The 20,930-nt window shown below is 35.6% G+C and overlaps 1 long non-coding RNA gene across 1 annotated transcript; it reads right to left on the bottom strand.

The window, feature by feature from the left end:
- Window positions 1-2,296: 2,296 nt before the first annotated feature.
- Window positions 2,297-20,634, bottom strand: LOC119627111 (uncharacterized). Its single transcript, XR_005243154.2, has 3 exons — window positions 20,617-20,634; window positions 18,186-18,239; window positions 2,297-2,907 (listed from the first exon to the last, which is right to left on the bottom strand). It is a non-coding gene; the product is annotated as an uncharacterized lncRNA (long non-coding RNA).
- Between the last annotated feature and the right edge of the window lie 296 nt (window positions 20,635-20,930).

Below are 20,930 nucleotides of genomic sequence, written 5' to 3'. Positions count from 1 at the left end.
GAAGAAAATGAACATTAATAAATATGCCTGGAGGGCTCCTGATAAGTTTTCTTTAGAATATGTTTTACATAATCATAAAAGAGATGAAAACAAATTTTCGTTTCTTTCAGTGTATTTTAAAGATTTCATATACATACATTAACCACATCACAAAAAAGGAACTTTAAATGCTATCTTTTAATTTAAAATGTATTTTTACATGACTAAAGAAAGACAAAAGAAGGAAACACTTTTGATTTGGCATTTTAAGTATGTCAACGAGAATGCTGCCTTCATAGAAGGTAAAAGAAAAGGAATAACAGCGCAGAGATTTGTGCACCACTGCTCCTGTTCTGCCTTCCAGAGAGACCACTCAGCCTTCAGCAACTGAAGAATCACTTCACTGTTAAATTGATTCACAAAGAATCTCAAAATTGTAAGGTATATTTAGCTTCATGAAAAGGCTGTGTTGAATTCCTTGTGGTTTCAGCATGTATTGGTAACAGGAAATCACCAGGGAGTATATTTAGGAAAGATGTCCTCCGGTTTGCACAAAGAGACTTTAGCAAACAAAACAGAAACATATGGACAGCATCCTCAGTGCCAAGTGTCATAGGAATTTTGCAGATCATCACTTTGTCACACACACACACAGACACATACACGTATAGACACAAGTAATTCTCTCAGCATGAGACTTTATTAAATGCTGGTAACTATCTTGGTAGAAGAGAAACAAGAACCATAGTTACTGTAAATTTGCAGAAGCATGATAAAGAAGCAAGGGAATAGTCAAATTGATGCATTCTTCATAATGATTTCTTTTGTACTTTCCACCATTAGTCATTACTTTGATTATCCACGTGATCTAGAGATACACATGCACATATTTTCTGAGGTTTGAGAGAGAATTACATTGTTTCTGATTCATATAGGTCAGGCTAAGAAAAACTTTGCGTGATCAAAACTAACATTTCAGAGTAGACAGACAACAGCAAATAAAGTATTTGTATGCATGGTCTGTGTAGAATCTTCAAGATGTGACAAGATTTTCCAATTTCATAGCAGCATCCTAGAAAATTCTACATAAGAGAACTTCATAATTCTTTTCAGGGGAATGATAAAGGATGGGCAAAAAATATAACTTAAGAAATTTTTAAAAAACATAATTTTGGTTCATAAAATACCCACTTCATCTCCCACCATTGGACTGAAGAGAGTGGCTGGTAAAATTAAAACTCCAAATCATTAACACCTAAAAGGAAACTTCAAATGGATCTTGCTGAATGATATGTTAGCACATGGTGTTCCTCCCAAATGCTCAAACATGATTCACTAACTATACCAAAATCAGAGTATTTTGAAATGCCCATAGAGGATGCAATGGATTCAGAATTACTAGGTAGTTCTCAGGCTGTGCATCTATAAGATGAGGTAAAAATCAAATGTGAACTATCATAGCTTTGATGTGACTCAGTAACTATAGTTTTCTCCAACTTCAGATTGCAGGGAAAGGTGGCAGAGGATTTGGGCATTAAATCAAGAGTATGAACACTCATAAAGAACATAGTGGAGTCTAATTTTTAAGTAAAACAATGGTGGTATTAACTGATGACTCTTAAAAATATGAGAGAAAATATTATACATGTGAATACAATGAACTTACTCAGGGTTAAGAAGGTTTGAATGTAATTATAGAAAATCAGGTGGGAAGTTCATTTTGGATTAGGGAATACAAGAAGTGTTTCAATCGTTTCTATATGTTTTGAGACTGAACATACAAGTTAAAATCCTCAAACGTACTAAACAGCCTAGTCTCTATAATTTGACTATCTGAATACAACCACTTGCAGGGAAAAAAAATCATTTACTGAGTGAAGAATGAGGCTTCAACATAAATACTGTATCAACATCTCCTTAGGTGACATTGATACTTAATCAGGTTATAGGTAGGATAAAAGCTTACGCTGAGAAAAAAAAAAAAAAAAAAAAAAAAAAAAAGCGTTTCTCTTCCATTTCTGGTATAGTCTCTTATTCTTCTGAAATAGTCCTTAGTAATGCCATCCCTGAAAATAGTCTGAAATTCAGGCATTAAGAGCTGAACGTGATGTTTAATGCCTGCTCATCCCAATCTTTCTAGCCAATTTATTGTCTGTCTGGCTGCATAAATATTGGTTCCCAAAATAATGTATTCATATGAGGTAAATTTTGAATCTCCAGTGATACCTAGGAAAATTATTTTCTCTATATATCATTGACATTTTATTAAAATGTAAAGAATAGCTTCATACACAAATTCATATGTAGCACCACAGGGTAAACAATACACAATATCACATATACTTTAATGATATTGCGTATTATTGTAACAATACCCAATATCACATATACTTCAGAATTGCAGGGAAGTTTCCAATTAGCTATAAAGAAGTTTGCTTTTGTATTTTTCTTGGTATTGTTCTGAGTACTTAGAATTTTTAAAAAGAAATAATAGACATCTAGAATATATACATATTTTTTGCAACTCCTGAACACATGTAAGGAAGGAGGTCATTATATGGGGTTATAATAGAGAATGATGGAAAGACATCCAGGCGGTTCAGCCAGGTGGGGCAAGAGGGGTCATGATTTCTCCTGAGACCTCGAGTCAGTAGAGAGAGGCCTGTAGTACAAGACAGGAACAACTTTGCTGATGTTTTCAAAGTTTCATTTCTCATGTTAGGGAGATGCTTCTCATCCTTCTCACTGAATCTTCTGGTTTCTGTTGGAACAGCAAATCAGTCTAATTTGGGGACTCAGCTTTAGGAGTCCTATTCCAATACCAGATTTATTTAGTAATAAAGTCAATATTTGTTTCTCCATCTGCCTACTCCCTTGTTTCTCTCCTGCTTCCAAACTTGGAAAGGAAAACACACAAAAAGATTCACACTGCAAAATAGAATTTTACTAAAAATGTACTTTTTTTCTGAAAGTGTAAGCAGAAAGTAAGTATACAAGGTGGCAGCAAACACTTTGAAAACCAATAAACCTGTGCACAAATATGTGGCTTTCTTTACTCTTTCAAAAATATTCTTGCATAATCTGTTTACAGCTCAGTACTCAGCCTGATGCTTTAGTGAATACAAATTAATACTAGCTGTTATTCCCTGAAGAGAAACCTCAACTTACTTCTCCATGACAGTTCTTTGTTTTATTTTTGTGTTTAGCACAGCCATTCTCCCAGCATCTAACCCATCTTTCATAACTTATATTAAATATCCTAATATTAGGCCAGGTGCGGTGGTTCACGCCTGTAATCCAGCACTTTGAGAAGCTGAGGTGGCTGGATCACAAGATCAGGAGTTCAAGACCAGCCTGGCCAACATGGTGAAGCCCTGTCTCTACTAAAGTTACAAAAATTCGCTGGGCATAGTGGTGAGTGCCTATAATCCCAGCTACTCAGGAGACTGAGGCAGGATAATTGCTTGAACCCAGGAGGCAGAGGTTGCAGTGAGCCGAGATAGTGCCGCTGCACTTCAACCTGGGCCACAGAGGAAGACACCATCTCAAAAAAAAAAAAAAAAAAAAAAAAAAATCCTAGTATTTGTAAGTACTTTTCTTATCCTCACCCTTCAGCTGAAAATGCATTTTTTTTCCGTAAAAATCTCATAGAACTTTGTTACTTTTCTCCTATTCAATTTTTGTATTGTTTTTATTTGCTTAAAAATATTTTTCTTGTAAAAATATTAATGTCTTGAGGGAATAAACTGAACCCTATTTGGCTTTAAAATGTGGCTGGGTGCAGTAGCTCATGCCTGTAATCCCAGCAGTTTGGGAAGCCAAGGCAAGAAGATCAGTTGAGGCCAGAAGTTTGAAACTAGTCTGAGCAACACAGCAAGACCCAGTCTCTACAGTAAATAAAAACTAAAAAAAATTAGCTGTACATAGTAGCATGCGCCTGTGGTCCCAGCTCTTTGGGAGGCTGAGGCGAGGGGATTGCTTGAGCCGAGGAATTCAAGGCTGGAATGAACTGTGGAGACTTGCTGATGATGAGGACACAGATAAGGTTATTTTGGGGCCCAGAAACTGGGAAAGGGACACTCTCACTATTTCTGTATGGACCAAAGAGTATTTCCTGAGTCAGTGAGTGATGATGGTATCACAGCAATATGTGAAAAGTCAACATTTTTTAAACTTTGGGAAGAAATCAGTAAAGAACTTTAAGGGAGTATAATGCTCTTCTAGAGGCAGCTGTGAGTAGTACGGTGGGTGCTCAGAACAGGACAGGGAAGAGCCGCAGCATCCAGCTGGAGCAGCCTTGTTTTGTGTAGGCACAAGCGTGGCACTCAATGAGTCATTCTGCTTATTCCAGTACAAGAAAAGGAAAAGGAAGAAGAAACACCTTGAAACGCTACTCCACAGCATTATAGTTTTCAATTTAATTTCTGTATTTGATTTCCATAACATACTAGAAGTCACTTTACAACACCTTGAGTAGAGCAGGGTTTTTCAGTTTGTAGTCTGTGTGTGACCATGCACTGTGATTTACCACAATTTGACTTATAAATGTTAATGCCTCTCCTTTGACTTTCAAAAATGACTCAGTTCAAACAATAAATTGTGTGGTCACTGCTCCATGAACCATCGATATCGCATTCTAGATGAACTAAATCAGAATACATGTGGCTGGTGCTAAGGGCCTGGGACCTGCATTCAACAGAACTGTGCAGTCAATCTCTATGTAAAGAAAGAATTGTTTAGCTCTAGACTGTCTAAATTCAAAGCCCATATGAATTGTATTACAAAACATTAACTTTTTGAAAGATATCTATATTTGTGTTGGTACTGAATTTCAAAATCTATAAGTTGATGTTTTTACCTTGTTTACATTTATATTTTCAAACAGTAATCTAAAGCCTCATATATAAGATTTGGCATGTTTTGGACTAAAGGCTAGATGTCCTCATATATGGGCAAATAAATCATTTTAAACAGTTTGGGCATATACATTTTTCTGTAATAACTCATAATGCATGTGTATAAAAAAGACCAAGTTATGACTATATAAACATGTGAATACTATTATGAAATTTAATTTCATTTTAATTGTATACAAAGAAAAATAAAAACAGAAGAATAGGGGTGAGATGTTGATCTTTTGTTCCTACATTACTTGTTTTATATCCCCAGTGAAATGAAATTCCTTTGAACTTTTAATTTCCTAAAATAGGATACTGAAACAAATAAAAGCAAAATATTTTATCCAGCAGGTGTAAGTTGTAAAATTAAAACCTAGTGCAGTCTGTAAATTTAAAAAATATTCATCAATAAAAGGCAAACATTCTCTCTTCAGGATAATTTTGAAGATGGTCCTGGCCTTCCATCATTTAACTTTCTAGTGCTTTGCTAGCATATGCTTTCTGGTTTTGTTTCCTCTTTCCTCTCCCTTTTCTTGACATTATCCAAAATTTACAGGGCTTCAGATTTTTCAGTATCCAAGTTGGGCTAATTATCATGGTTCAGCATATGGTGTGTTCCAAATGGTATGTAACTGAAGCTGTGTTAATATTTTTTCAGACTACACAGGCCAACAGAGCAGGATTTCCTTCTGCTTTTCTATTGTGAGGTTTTATCTTAGGGGTGCTGGGTGGGAGGTATGGGACCAGCAGCAGATGAAAATTCTTTCCTTTCCTATGGGGTACAAATAGGGAATTCGTGGCTCTAAAGAGTGCAGATGGCAAGGGCTATTGAATTTGCCCAGAGAGAGGCTTCACCAGCTGTCTTGTAGTAGGAGGCACTTGGAAAACCTGCCTGACTGGCTAACGCTACTAGATCTGCAGGGAAACTGCTCATGTGAAATGCACTCGTCCTGTTACATGAGGTTAGGATGGGAATGCCTCTTCCCTGAGTATATCTAGAAAAACCTAGAAAAGAGATGAAGTCTGTCCCTAATGACTTAGCAAAAGATTCACAGGTCCACTAAATGAATAATTAATTAATTCCAAAGAAAAAACAACAGACAAATATAACCATAGCTGTAGCCTCCATTTTATGCCACAAGACATGACACTGAATAGCTTCATCTCTATACCTGCTGATGAAATACATAACCAAGAGTAGGTTTAAATATTACATAATCCTTCTAAGAAGCTTCAGCCCTGTGAAGCATAAAGATCAAGGTGAACAACTGGGACAGGTCGCACCTATGGAGCTTAAACAATCAAAGTGAAAAACAAAAATTTTAACAACAACAACAAAAAAATGCAAGGTCAAAATGTTGCAATAAGAACACAAAAATTGATTTATAGATCTAAATATATGACTTTCAAATATAAACATTTAACAAACGAGGATAGAAAAGAAAACACTGCTGAGGACATATTAAAATTCTAGCATATCACACGGAGAAAACATCTTATAGCAGAGATCTGAAAAAAGAAAATAATCTCACAAATGAAAAATTATAGATAAATCAAGGAAACCAGTAGTATAAATAATAAAAATTCCAGGCAGAAAGAAGGGAAAGATAGAGCAAAATAAATTATTAAAATTTTAGTGTTTATTATTATAGATAATATATTTTTAACTTAAAAAGTAATTTGAGGTTCAAACTTCAGTGTCAAAAGGGTTTACTGAATCTAAACAGTACTGAAAGTTGCTGAATCTAAATAGCACTGAAACTAAACAGTACTGGTCTCTATATCCTAGAGAAACTTTCGGGCACCAAGAATAAAGAAAAAAATTATATAAGATTACTTAGAGAAAGAACACATCATTTGCAAAGAAGCAAGAATCCAGAAAAAAATTGCATTTCTCATGTGCAGCAATGCAAGCTAGAAAATGATAAAATAATAAATAAAGACTGTTTAAAGAAAATAGATGAATTTTAAAATACTCTGTACAGGTTTAAAACGTGTCATTCTTTGTTGAGGGGAAACCATAGAAGACAAGAATGCACTGTAAATGTACTCTACGAAAAGGTACACAAATTCATACCATAAGATATATTCTAATTAGTAGTCAGTAGTAAATATGCTCAATATTCATTTGATTATACATAGTGAAATAGAAATGTATTATGAAAATATGACTTGGAAATTTTTATTTCTTTATAAGTTTGGTTGAAACAGGTGAAACATTTTATAGCTAGAACCAAATAACTCTAAACTGTATCAACTACACTCAGGGTTTGGAGTGGATGTACAGTTTTCTTAAGTTCTCATCTTGTAGGGAACTGGGTCTGGAAGTATAATGCCTTGCTTTAGAGTGAGAGTTGGTATACAGTCATAATTTAATATTGGTGCATTAATACAGAAATATAATTTAATTATAACTTTGGGTAAAAGGAGAAAATCATCAGTAGACTGAATAGACAGCTAAATTAACAATAATTTGTAAGAAAACAAACATAATCATGATAGAGCCAAAAAAAATGAAAAAACTGACAAATAAGCAATAAATCTAAGTGATAAAGCCTCAATTTTAACCATAAATTAAAAGGAACAAATGTAGGTGTATGTCTTTTCACTAATTATTAGTTGCCTTAAATTTCACATCCTAAGAATGTCAGGATTGATTTAGAAGTAGACTGTGACTAGACTAGCTGTACTCAAACTTCACATAAGCCAGGTAATTCGGCAGACAATGTAGTGCCAAAAATGTGTAATGTTACCACATTGCAGCAAAAGTATCTTCTAATCATATGAATCCTTAAATCCTTAAATAAGCCTACCCTACTACCTCAGATAAAAGGCTGTAAGCACGTGCTTCTGTGTGCCTCTAATTCCTTGAATCCCAGTTTCATGCAGTCAGCATAGACACTGAGCTTTGGCCATGACTTTGAGAGCAATAAAGGATGTACCAGGAAGATAATGCCATGTGCACCTCTGTCCAGGAATATTCTCATGTGTGCATAATATTATGTTGTATTCTTGCTGGTTTGCAGGTAAACTTGGTCATATCCAATATTTTATTACTATTAATTTAAAACCAACCTTTGTGGCTTGGCCTACATAGAATTGCATTTCTATCCCCTTCTTGTATACACAAATAATATTGTTGTCAAATCATAAGAAATTATAAAAATTTTTTTTGTTGTCTTATGAAGTTCTGTTTCAGTTTTCTCAAATATTCACCAAATATTTGCTCACCATCATTTCTTCATCCCACTCCTTTTGTTGTGTTCAAGGTCCCTTTCCATCTTCCTGAAACACACTGTGTTAATCAGCAATTTCTCCAATAACCAATGTCCTACAACAATATTTTCTACTTCCTGAACCTGGGTCAATCGGGGCATCTTTGCTTCAGAGTGTGAATGAGATGGGCCTGACTCTGTGTCTCTGGTCAAGTATGTTCCACATGTATCATTACTGGGCCCAGGTTAAAGGAGCAGAAAACCTGGAGCTTATATTCCTCATGGTGTCAGCAGGAGCAAGAGAGGCGAGCCAAACCATACAAGAACATTTAAGAACATTTAAAACCTCTGCTTGCATTATGTCACTTGTCATTGGCCAAAGCTAGTCACATGGGTAACCTCAAAGTTCCTGGGCAGGGAAGGATATCTGAGCTGTAGTGGAGGAAACTGCAATATAATTTTATAACAGAGAGGTTGAAGCATTGATAATAATATGCTTACCATACACATTTAGGATTGTAATAAAATTTTGGGAGTAGGAAACTAGCCTATGTCTAAAATTGTTTTTGGAGTTTTCAATATTGTATAGCTATAGACCTATAGGGTAACAGATACTTTTCTTCAAGATATTCATTTTATTTTATTCTCTTCTTTTTCTTTTCCTCTTCCCTCCCCTCACAAGCCCACCTCTCCCCTCCTTTTCCCTTGCCGTTCTTTACATCTCTTCATCGTTTGTGTCCTTCTTTCTTTCCTTCTTTCTCTTTCCTTTTTCTATTTCTTTCCAGGCTTCTACGGTTTCTTTTGAGAAATTAAATGACATGCAATTCGTTCTTGTATAAGTAAACATTCCCTTCTCTTTAATTGCTATGAGTCTTTTGTGTTTTTTTTAATTGTGTTATGCAGTTTTATTATAATGTATCCATGTGTAGATTTGTTTAAATTTAACTTCTTGACTCTCACTATGTTTTTTGATTCTGAAGATTAGTGTCTTTATCACCTTTTGAAAAAAAATCACAGTCACTATGTTTTCAAATATTGCCTCTTTTATTTTTGGCTCCATCTAGTATAACTACTTAAACCCTTTTTAATTAAATATTTAGAACTTTTCATTTCTGAAATTTCCTCAGATCTATCATCCTGTTTACATTTTCTATTTTCTCTTTGACTTACTCATTGCTGTTTTTCAGAGTAAATCATATCACAAGATATGTGAGAGGCCTACTGGTGTTTCACAGTACCTGGTTTGATGTCTTATTTAATGTATTTAAATAATTTAACATACTCATTTAATGTGCTCTTTCATTTGTTAAGGATCAGTTCATGTTTGGGGGTTTCTGATTATTCTATGTGTGTCTGTTTTCTCCTGTTCCAGGTAGATTGCTTTGGTGAAGGGGTTTGTAATTTTTAAAGTACCACTCAACTTTTGAGTGACCTCTTATTTCTGTTTAATTCTCTGTGACTTGAGTGAGAAATGTGATCATCCAAAATAGCATAACATTTCCTTCTGCCAAAGTCCTTGGAGTTTTACCACGCTAGACCTGACTTTTAAAGGTATAATGTTGGAATGGGAAGAACTTGACTATTCCTCCAGAGTAATGCAATCTCCATATTAGTGCAGGACTCAGAACCTGATTTTTTAAATTGCATAGGATGATTTCATTCTTCTTCTTTGAGACCTGGAAGAAATGAAAAGAGTAGTACCTGCTTATCCGCGGTTTTGCTTTCTGTTTGAGACAACTGTGGTTAACCACAATCTAAAATTATTCAATGAAAAATTCTGGAAACAGACCATTCATAAGTTTTAAAATGTGTGCTATTCTGAGTAACATCATGAACTCTCATGCCTTCCTGCTTTGTCCTACCCGGGACGTGAATCCTCCCTTTGTCGACATATTCATGCTGTAGACACTACCCACTTGTTATGCATCAACATTGTCTGCTCTTGACATCCAACCATTGATGTTGTCATTGCTAGATGATCCAGAATAACTCACAGCAGATGACCCTCTTTCCAACATATTATCAGAGGGTCAGTAGTCGCCTAACTCTGTGTCACAGTGCCTATGCAATTCACCTGGCTTCATCTCATCCCACAGGCATTTTATCATCTCACATCATCATAAGAAGAAAGGGGATTATGGTACACTAGATACTTTAAGAGAGGGTGAGAGAACTAATTCACATAACTCATTACAGTATATTTTTATAATTGTTCTATTTTATTATTGGTTACTTTTGTTAATCTCTTAAAGTGCCTAATTTATACGTTAAACTTTATCATACATGTTTAGGAAAAACATAGTATGTACAGGGTTCAGTACCACCTACAGTTTTAGGCATCCACTGTGGGTGTTGAAATTCCCTCTGGTTAAGGAGAGTATACTATAGTTCAGAATTTTTCCAGCGATGCCGATTTGTTTTTAGTCTACCTATTTACTGTAAGCTCAGACCTAATAGGGTCCCAAGGATGTTGTTTTTCTCTCAATTCCTTACTTACAAGGACTGATTCCTCTAACACCCAGATCAGTTCCAGAGTGAATTTATGCATCCACTACTCTGCTATTCAGTTCACATTGTTTCTAGTTAGGGTGATTGGGGATTTCTTACCTGCAAGCTCAGCAAGGTACTGAAATGATTATAACTGGATAAAGAATACTTTATCCATTATTTCTAAATGTCTGTGGCAGTTTGGTTTTAAGACTAATCTTAATATACCAAATATTCAGAATTGGAAAATAGAATATCTTCAATGTAAAGCTATTTATACTGGCAACAAATAACATATTTTCCCTCTTTCATCTACAGAATGGTATGTGTATGTATATGTGTGTGTGCACATGTGTACACATTCATATAGAAAAGCTTAATATAAAATAAAAAACTATATTATATCCTACATTCTGATTGTATGTAATAAAAACAGAAATATTTAACTAAGCATTTGTTTTTTAAGATAGATTAGTAGGAACATTGGGTGACAATTCTCCTCAGAAAGAAGATTAAAGTTACTGATGAATGCACATGTTCCAAATGGAAAACTGAGGAAAGAGAGCAGAACCTGTCAGAGTGCCTATGGGAAGAAGCTGAACTGCAGAAAAAGAAAGCAAGAGTATGACAGAGATTGACCTCCAAGTAATGTGGAGCCCAAGAGGAAGGGAAGGTGGGGGGTGCTTCTTTGCTTCCCTTACCCCTTTGATAATCTGCTAACTGTCAAACTGTTGGGGAGCCCCTCTGCCCTCGTGACCTGGGCAACACTGTTATTAGCAATTTGGGAGTTCCCAGTGACAGAGAAATAGCTGGCCAGTACTTGTAGGTATGTCCACACTCCTCAGGCCTGCACTAAAATGGCAGGCACCATATTGTTTGTGCACCACCTGTGGTGGACATCTACTCTGCTTTGCCCTTGAGTTGTGGCATCACGAGACCCCCCTTCACACACCCAAACATACGCCACAACCTGTTCTAACTTTGGCAATCACAGGGGATAGGCAGGTCCTTGGGAAACTGCAAACTCCCAAACCTAACCCTTTATGTGGGCCGCCCCTAAGACAGCTAGAAACAGCCTGACAAACCTTCCCTGGGGATGAAAGAGAGGCAAGTGCAGTGCCAGTCACTGAAGAGGGTGGCACCACCAGCCAAGAATGGATGCAGAGGGGAGTCATCTCCCCCAAACAGTACAGTGTTGTGAACACACTAAAGGTTTTCCCTGCTGGGGGCCTATATGTGGAGAAAGTGCTTTTCATGCTTTTTTGTGGTAGTTCCAACTCCATTGAAAGTGAGCCTGCACTGCTTGGACTTGCACAAAGGGTGGAGTTCAACTCCCACTCCCTACACAGAGTGGCAGCCTCCCAGCAAAGGATGGCAGGCAAACCACAGAGTTGTCCACCCTGGACTGGGAAAAGAGGCTCCAACCTGAGCCCACATTGGAGGTAGCCAAGGAGAAAGGTGTGTCCATGGGCTACAGCTACACTGTGGCCAGGAGCCGAAGGATAAAGTCTATTCAAACTGAAGGTCATGGGCCCTGTACCAAGGATGCAATTTGGTTCCTGCCTGCTCAGGATGGGGAACTGGTGCACAATCACTAACTCTTTCCCCTGAAACCTCAGTGCACCCCAACATGATCCCCCTTGCAACCTGTTTCCCACGGTCAGGGAAGGTGTGACCAATGATCATCAATTTACACAAAGGAGAGCTGACTCTAACTCCTGAGTGCCAATTACTGGAGACTGAAGCCTGAATTGCAACACCAAATGAAAAAAAAACCTGCTGCCAAAACGGCATAGTGTTAGTGCCCTTAAGAGAGAAGAATAAAAAGTAAGCTACTTGGAAAACTTACTTGAGGAAGTAATTCAGGAAGGTTTCCCTAATCTTGCTAGAGAAGTCAATATCTAGATGCAAGCGATTCACAGAACACACACAAAATGCTATACAAAACAACCATCACCAAGTTATATAGTCATCAGACTATCCAAGGTCAACACACACACACACACACACTCACACACAAACACATACAAATATTAAAGGCAGCTAGCTAGAGAAAAGAACCAAATTACCTCTCATATAAAGGAAATCCCATAGGACTAACAGCATACTTCTCACCAGAAACCTTACAGGCTAGGAGAGATGGGGGGCCTATTTTTAGCCTTCTTAACACACAACAAAGTCAACCAAGACTATTAGATAAAACAGACTTTAAACCAACAACAGTAGAAAAAGGCAAAGAAGGTCATTATATAGTGATAAAGGGAAATGAACAAGAAGATTTAATTTTCCTAAATACATAGGCATTGAACACCAGAGCACACATATTTATAAAACAAATAGTACTAGACCTAAGAAAAGAGGTAGACAGCCATACAATAGCAATGAGGGACTTTGACAGCCCACTCACAGTGCTAGATGGATCATCAAGGCAGAAAACCAACAAAGAAACTCAGGACTCAAATTGGACTCTTGATCTTTTTTACCTGTTCATGAAAAATTCTCCAAATTTTTCCATAAGCTTGACCATAAAGAAAATATAAATAAATTCAAAATAATTGAAATCATATCAAGCATCTTCTCAGACCGCAGTTAAATAAAATTAGTTATCAATAATAAAAGGAGCTCTCAAAAACACAGAAGTCCCATGGAAACTACAAAACTTTCTTCTAAATGACTTTTGGGTAAATAATAAATTATAACAGAAATTTAAAAATTGAAACAAATGAAAATAGAGACACATTATACTCAAACTTCTGGAATACAGCAGAAGTGTGTTAAGAGGAAAGCTTATAATACTAAATGATTACATGAAAAACATAGAAAGATCTAAAATTAATAACATAGCATCACACCTAAAGGAAATAGAAAAATAAGAACAAACCCAAAGCCAACAGAAAAAAGAGAAACAAAAATTACAGTATAAATAAATGAAATTGAGATTTTAAAAAATCACACAAAGGATCAGTGAAAAAGTTGGTTCTTTGAATGGATAACCAAAATTGATAGACTATGAGCTAGATTAACCAATAAATGAAAAAATAAGATTCAAACAAGTGCAATCAGTGGTATTTTTGATACCGCAGAAATAAAAACAATCCTCAGGAGACTACAATGAACATCTCTATGCACACAAACTAGAAAATCTAGAGGAAATGGTTAAATTCCTAGAAACATACAATCTCCCAAGATTGAACCAGGAATAAATTGAAATCCTGAAAAGACCAATGACGAGTTATGAAATTGAATCAGTAATTTTAAAAAGTATCAAGAATGACAGCAAAAAAGCCCAGGATCAGATGGATTTGCAGCCAAATTCTACTAGATGTACACAGATCTGGTACCAATCTTACTTAAAATATTACAAAAAATTAAAGATAAGGGATTCTTCTCTAATTCATTGCATTGGAACAGTATCATCCTGATATAAAAATCTGGCAAGAACACAACAAGAAATTACAGGCCAATACCCCTGATGATCATAGATGCAAAAATCTTTGACAAAATACTAGCAAGCAGGATCCAGCAGCACATCAAAAATATAATCCATTCCAATCAATTGGAGGACTTCATTCCAGGGATGCAAGAATTGTTCAATATATGGAATTAAATGTGATTTGCCACATAAACATAATTAAAAACAAAAACCATATGATTACCTCAATAGATGCAGAAAAATCATTTGATAAAACCCAACATCCCATCATGATAAAAACCCTCAACAAACCAGGCATCAAAGAAACATACCTAAAAATAATAAGAGCTCTATATGTCGAACCCACAGCCGACATCACACTTAATGGGGAAAAGTTGAAAGAATTCTTCCTAAGAACTGGAATAAGACAAGAATGTCCACTCTCACCACTCTTACCTCTGTTTGCTGATGACACAGCAATATACTTAGTAAACCCAAAGGTTCCTTCAAAAGACTCTTAGACCTAATAAATGACTTCAGTCAAATTTCATGATCCAATATTAATGCACAAAAATCACTTGCATTTTTATATGCCAACAATGCTCAAGCTGTTAGCCAAATTAAGAATTCATTCTCATTTATAACTGCCACACCCACAAATAAAATAGCTAGGAATATATTTAACCAAAGACGTGAAAGAGCTTTACAAGGAAAATTACAAAATATCAGTTAAATAAGTTGCAGATTACACAAACAAATGGAAGTACATTCCATGTTCATGGATACAAAGAATCAATATCATTAAAATGACTATTCTGCTGAAGCAATCTGAAGATTCAATGCAATTCTTACCAAATTCCTATTATCATTTTTCACAGAATTAGAAAAATCAATTCTAAAATTAATGTGGAATCAAAAAAGAACCCAAATAGGCAAAGTAATTTTCAGCAAAAAGAAGAGAGCTGGAGATATCACATTACCCAACCTGAAATCATACTACGAAGCTATAGGAACCAAAATAGCCTGGTTCTGTTACAAAAATAGACACGTAGATCAGTGGAACAGAATTGAGAATCCAGAAATAATGCCACACATTTACAACTAACTGATTTTTGAAAAAGTCAACAAAAATAAACAATGAGGAAAGGACACCCTTATCAATCAATGGTGTTAGGAAAACTGGCTAACCATATGCAGAAGAATGAAACTGGACCTCTGCCTCACACCATGTACAAAAATTAACTGAAGATGAATTAAAGATTTAAATGTAAGACCTGTAGTTATAAAAATCCTAGAAGAAAACCTAGAAAAAGCTCTTCTGAATATTAGCCTGGGCAAAGAATTTGTTACTAAGACCACAAAAGCAAAGGCAACAAGACCAAAAGCAGACAAATGGGACTTAATTAAACTAAAGAGCTTCTGCACAGCAAGAGAAACAATCAACAGAATAAACAGACAACATACAGAATGGGAGAACATTTTTGCAAATGCATTCAACGAAGGACTAATATCCAGAATCTAAAAGTATAGGCCTGAAAAAATATTTTTAAGTAAAAAAATTAAAGGGTACATATTCTACTTGTATTAAAATTCTTCTACGTATTTAAAAGAAACTTCCCAGTAGAAACTTAGCAAAAAGTATGAACAATCAAGACAATAAAGCGTGAAAATGAATCATCAATAAATACTTTATAATTTGCTCAGGCTTTTTAGCACTCAAGGAAATGAAAATAAACGTAACTAACTACTATTTTCTTTCTCATCAGTTCAAGTACAATTCAAAACAAAAATTAAGTTCACTACTGGTGTGCATACAAGCATTTTCATAGATTGTTAATGGTAGTAAGTGCCTGAGGGAAACGAAAGTAATAGCAACTGGTAATTTTTAAAATACACATATTCTTCGCCATGTACTCCTACTTATTTAACCTATCCATGTTTAAAACACTAAGATATAATGCTTACAATGTAAGGTATTTGGGTGATGTATACCCTAAAAACCCAGACTTGACCATTTTGCATGTATCAAAATTGCATTTGTACTCCATAAATTTAAATAAATAAATAACACACTAAGATAGAAGTACCCACATACAGGGGGTTATTTATTGCACCATTACTCTTATTTGTTAAATCTGAAATAAACACTTCCATTAACATGAACATAGTTATACAATTAATGGTACACAATTGAATTTTTTGTCAATTAAAATATTTCTGGTAGAAACATTTTCTAAAAAAAGAAAATGGCTGTTTGTTATTAAACTAGATGCAGAGAGAAAGAACAGTCTTGTTAAAGATCTCTAGATCCTCACAATAGAATTTTATGCAACTATTTAAAGGAGAATATATGCATCTTTTCCTAGAGGTTGCTCATGACAAATCATTAAATTAAAACTTAGAATTATGTTGTCTTAAAACATGTATATATTTGTGTGTGTGTGCAATGTGTGCACACACATACTTCCACATCCTCAAAGATTTTCTATATCTAATATTTGCCCTGTATTAATTATGTAAGCAATTAAGCTTCCAATTAGCTGGCCTAATACAGGGGGTAGATATGAGCTATTGGAGAGGAATGTAAAATAGAGGATGAAGAAAAGCAATCTATGATAAAACAATGCCAAATCCCTCAATGTAAGGGCATTCTAATAGAGAAAATCATCAGGTAACTCAAAGACAGAACAGAGGGCTTCTGATGATCTAAGTTGTCTTGTTAATTACAGTTAATCTAAAACTCCCTTTGGCTGTTATAAAAAGGATTAAAATTCTTTTTTTTATTTTTTATCTTTTATTTTTTTGAGATAGAGTCTCACTCTGTTGCCCAGGCTGGAGTGCAGTGGTGCGATCTCGGCTCACTGCAACCTCTGCCTCCCAGGTTCAGGTGATTCTCCTGCTTCAGCCTCCTGAGTGGCTGGATTACAGGTGTGCACCACAACACCTGGCTAATTTTTGTACTTTTAGTAAAGACAGGGTTTCACCATGTTGGTCAGACTGGTCTCAAACTCCTGACCTCGTGATCCATCCGCCTCAGCCTCCCGAAGTGCTGGGATTACAGGCATGAGCCACCGCTCCCAGCCCACATTTCTTTTTCTGTCTAAGAAAATATAATACAAAATCTCTAATATTTGGTGAGTTTCTTATGATCTCATAATGATAGGGCTTATGTTTGTAAAGATCAATTTTTATAGGCTGTTACAACTATAGATATAAGTGTGAAGGAACTTGGATTAAATCCAACTGAACCCTATATGCCATAACTGAGGTTACCTTGGGTCTGGAGTTTTTTGCAGAGTCCAGAGAGTTAAAGGTTCTCACAGTGTTGGATGGTTGTCAGTAGAGTTAAACATCACAATAACTAGAAAACTTAATAAAAAAGAATCTAAATATTCAGGCCTTGATCTCTTTGTATTGAATTAGATACACTTAGATCTGTGGCCCTCTGGTGACACGTTTTTCCAAACTCTTCTGTGAGGTGTGCTTCATTTATTAAGAACAGCTAATCTCTTCAAGTGCTTCCAATTTATAGAAAATTCAGTCTTAAATGTACTGAAAATGAGGCAAAGACAGTTTTTTGAGTTCTAATATGTTTAATCTAATAATTTATTCTTGGTATTTTGCTTTTATTCAAAGCTTTAGATACCTAGATTCTGAGTTTTATGAGTCAATAAGTCAGTGTTGTTTTCTAACTTGGTGCATTTTCAATGATGTGGCATTACACTTCCAGGTGAAGTTTAAATGTTCCCATCCTAGATCTTCAGCTTCAGCTTAAACAACCATCTCCCCTGTTTGAGGTTCCCACTATTACCGCTTTAATCCCTTTCTCTTTCCCCTCTAAGGCATTCTATGGAATGCTGTATAATCCCTACCTCAATTCTCACACACTCCACTTTATATAATTAATTCCTGCTCATGCTTCGGATCTCTATTGAATGTTGCTTCCTTGAGGAGGTCTTCCATGTCCTCTAGGTGTAGGTATGTCCTCCTCCTTCCCACAGCAATTTCATTTTCTCTTCATCATGTTACACTTCAGTGATACAGAAATACATATATGTGAGTGTTTATTATACAGTGATTGATCAGACTGTTTTGTTATATACCAGTGGTTTCTACTTCTCAGTCAATAAAAATCTGTAAAATATTTATGAATATATTTCACTATTATTGTGATATCTTAGGATGCTCTCTCACCTTAACAGATTATGTAACTTGACATGTATTTTAGTGACAGGTAGGTATATTTCTCTAGGAGAGAAAAATAAAAGTTAGTATGGATTTTTTTTTTTTAACTTGAAATCTAATACATGTTTTATCCAGAGAGTTGATGATAATTCCTGGGATATAACAAAGTCAGCAGCAGCGGCAGCAGAGTTACCTGCATCATGTTCCCACACCCAGCTCATGGCCCTAATCTACCTTTCTAAAATTCTATAGCAATATTTCACCATGTATTCTTTAGGCCCCTACTCATTTGGACTAATTTTTGGTGCCCAAACATACCTTTCACTTTTATCCTTTCAAACGTGTACTCATGCAAACCCATCTGGAATCTGTCTTCACAGAACCCTCCTCAACACCTCCCACATCTAATTGCCTTCCTCTACCTAGGCTTATTTTGGTTGGTTAATGTCAAGGACAGTACCAGGCCCTCATTCAACTCTTTATATCTTTATATACCTCAGCACACAATAGATCAGTAGAAATGTAGAAAATCAAACCCTCTAAGTTACATTCCAGAAAAGTAGTATTCATAATGTGTCTTTTTTCCTGATTGTTTGCAATTTACTAAATCAATAAAGTACTTTGTGTCTCTCCTTTTCCTCCTATGTGCTAAACTAGAATTTTCTTAACTTTTCCTTACCTCTCCAGAGCCTGGCATAGTCTATCCCAGTATCTTGCAAGTATTTCATTATGTAATTAAATGCAAATATTTTGATAAAGATACTGCTCTTTGGTAAATGATCCTCTCCTTGTGTGTGGAAGAAATTACTGTATTTAAGGAAAGTGTGAGAACAGTATGAATTCCGTTTAGATCCAGAGTACCAAAGCCTGTTGGGGCCTAGAGAGTTAATGTTTCCAAATAAGAATCAATTTCCTAGTTTATTAAAGAGAGGTGCAAGAAAAAATATTAGTACAGTGACAGACCTGAGTGGAAAAATCTAAAGTAAGTATAATTCAGTTTGAACAGTTATTTTTATGTCTAAAGTTTTTTAAAAGTCAAGAATTGCCTTGGGGTTCTTTAAAAACATAGATAGTACCCACACATTTTTTTTTTAATTGTAGATTGTGACTGGGTACAGTGGCGCATGCCTGTAGTCCCAATGCTTTGGGAGGCTGAAGCAGGAAGATCAGTTGAGGCCAGGAGTTCAAGACCAGCCTGGGTCACATAGCAAGACCCTATCTCTACAAAAGAAAACACACACACACACACACACACACACACACACACACACAGAGTAGATACTTGTATTTACATCTTGGCAAAGACTTTTAAAACAGCTCAGAAAATTATCCTACTAGCCAGTATATCCTTTTTGTGAAGAAGAGAGAAGTAACAATTATGACAGTAATTAAATGATCTTAAGAAAATGAACATAAATGGCACCCAGAACTATTAAAGATTAAACAAACCTTCCAATTGCAGAGGCTGAGTCTACATGAAACCAAAAATACCTGTTTAAATGTGAAAAAAATTCAACTGATTATCTAAGTATGTTGTTCTCAAGATGCCATAAGACTGGTTTAGTTTCGTTTGAAATTACCTTATTTGATATTATGTAAACAGGCTAAATGCCATACAAACACACATAAAAATTTTTTTTCAAGTTAAAATTAAAGGCGGGAAGGCATATAGTGTCAGATGATGATGACTGAGATTCAGAGATAAAAATATTATACGATACTAGGCAAATAGAAAGAAACGTAAAATGAGTAGTGTATGGTAAATGCAGGGTACACTGATAATAAAGGAAGAGCAGACAGTTTCATAGATTAGTACATGAAAGAACATATAAGAACATATTAAGTTGTATTGACTTGTCAAAGCAAATTTTATAAACAATATAGTTATTTGATTTCCCTAAGACTTGAAATGTTTAACATTATAACCTGTGTTTCCTCTGCACAATGGTCCATTATTTAGGAGCTTGTATTGACCCAAATGGATTTTCTTTGTTTTTTTTTTTGTTTGTTTGTTTTTTGTTTTTGTTTTTGTTTGAGACGGAGTCTTGCCCTGTCGCCCAGGTTGGAGTGCAATGGTGTGATCTCAGCTCACTGCAACCTCCTCCTCCTGGGTTCAAGAGATTCTCCTGCCTCAGCCTCCCTTGTGGCTGGGATTACAGGCACGCACCACCATGCCCGGACATTTTTTTTTATCTTAAGTAGAGACAGGGTTTCACCATGTTGGCCAGGCTGGTCTCAAACTCCTGACCTCGTGATCCAAGCACCTCGGCCTTCCAAAGTGCTGCAATTACAGGTATGAGCCATCGCACCCGGGCCCAAATGGATTTTCTGATATTTCACTTTCACGCCTTCTCTGAGTGGTATTCTAAATCTTCTGGGTCTAATGGTCTGAAATTCTTTTTACTACTTCATTTTTTGAAGATTAGAAAAGAATACCTACAACATGGTTACAAATCAGTATGTCCTTGGGAATGAACAAAAATTGATAAGCAGAAATCTGAAGTAAACAACACTGCTCTTAGACATTCTACATTCTCTTTGTTTATGACCTTTACGGGAAATGGCCACTGATTCTACTGTCAGTGCTTTCAACTATATTAAGTTGGTTGGTAGAAAAAGAAATCCTGGCTTTTGAATTTTCAAAAAAAATTCTTATTGGTGATATAATATGATATTTTTAACCAAAGTGCTAGAAAGTAGGTATAAAATGAAATCAAGGCTCAGCAGCAAAGAAACCTGAGGTCAGGGCTCATA

Source organism: Chlorocebus sabaeus, chromosome 14, assembly GCF_047675955.1.
Source record: "Chlorocebus sabaeus isolate Y175 chromosome 14, mChlSab1.0.hap1, whole genome shotgun sequence".
Taxonomy (NCBI): domain Eukaryota; kingdom Metazoa; phylum Chordata; class Mammalia; order Primates; family Cercopithecidae; genus Chlorocebus; species Chlorocebus sabaeus.
Note: the sequence above shows the minus strand (reverse complement) of the source record. Positions and strands in the feature narration are given on the sequence as shown.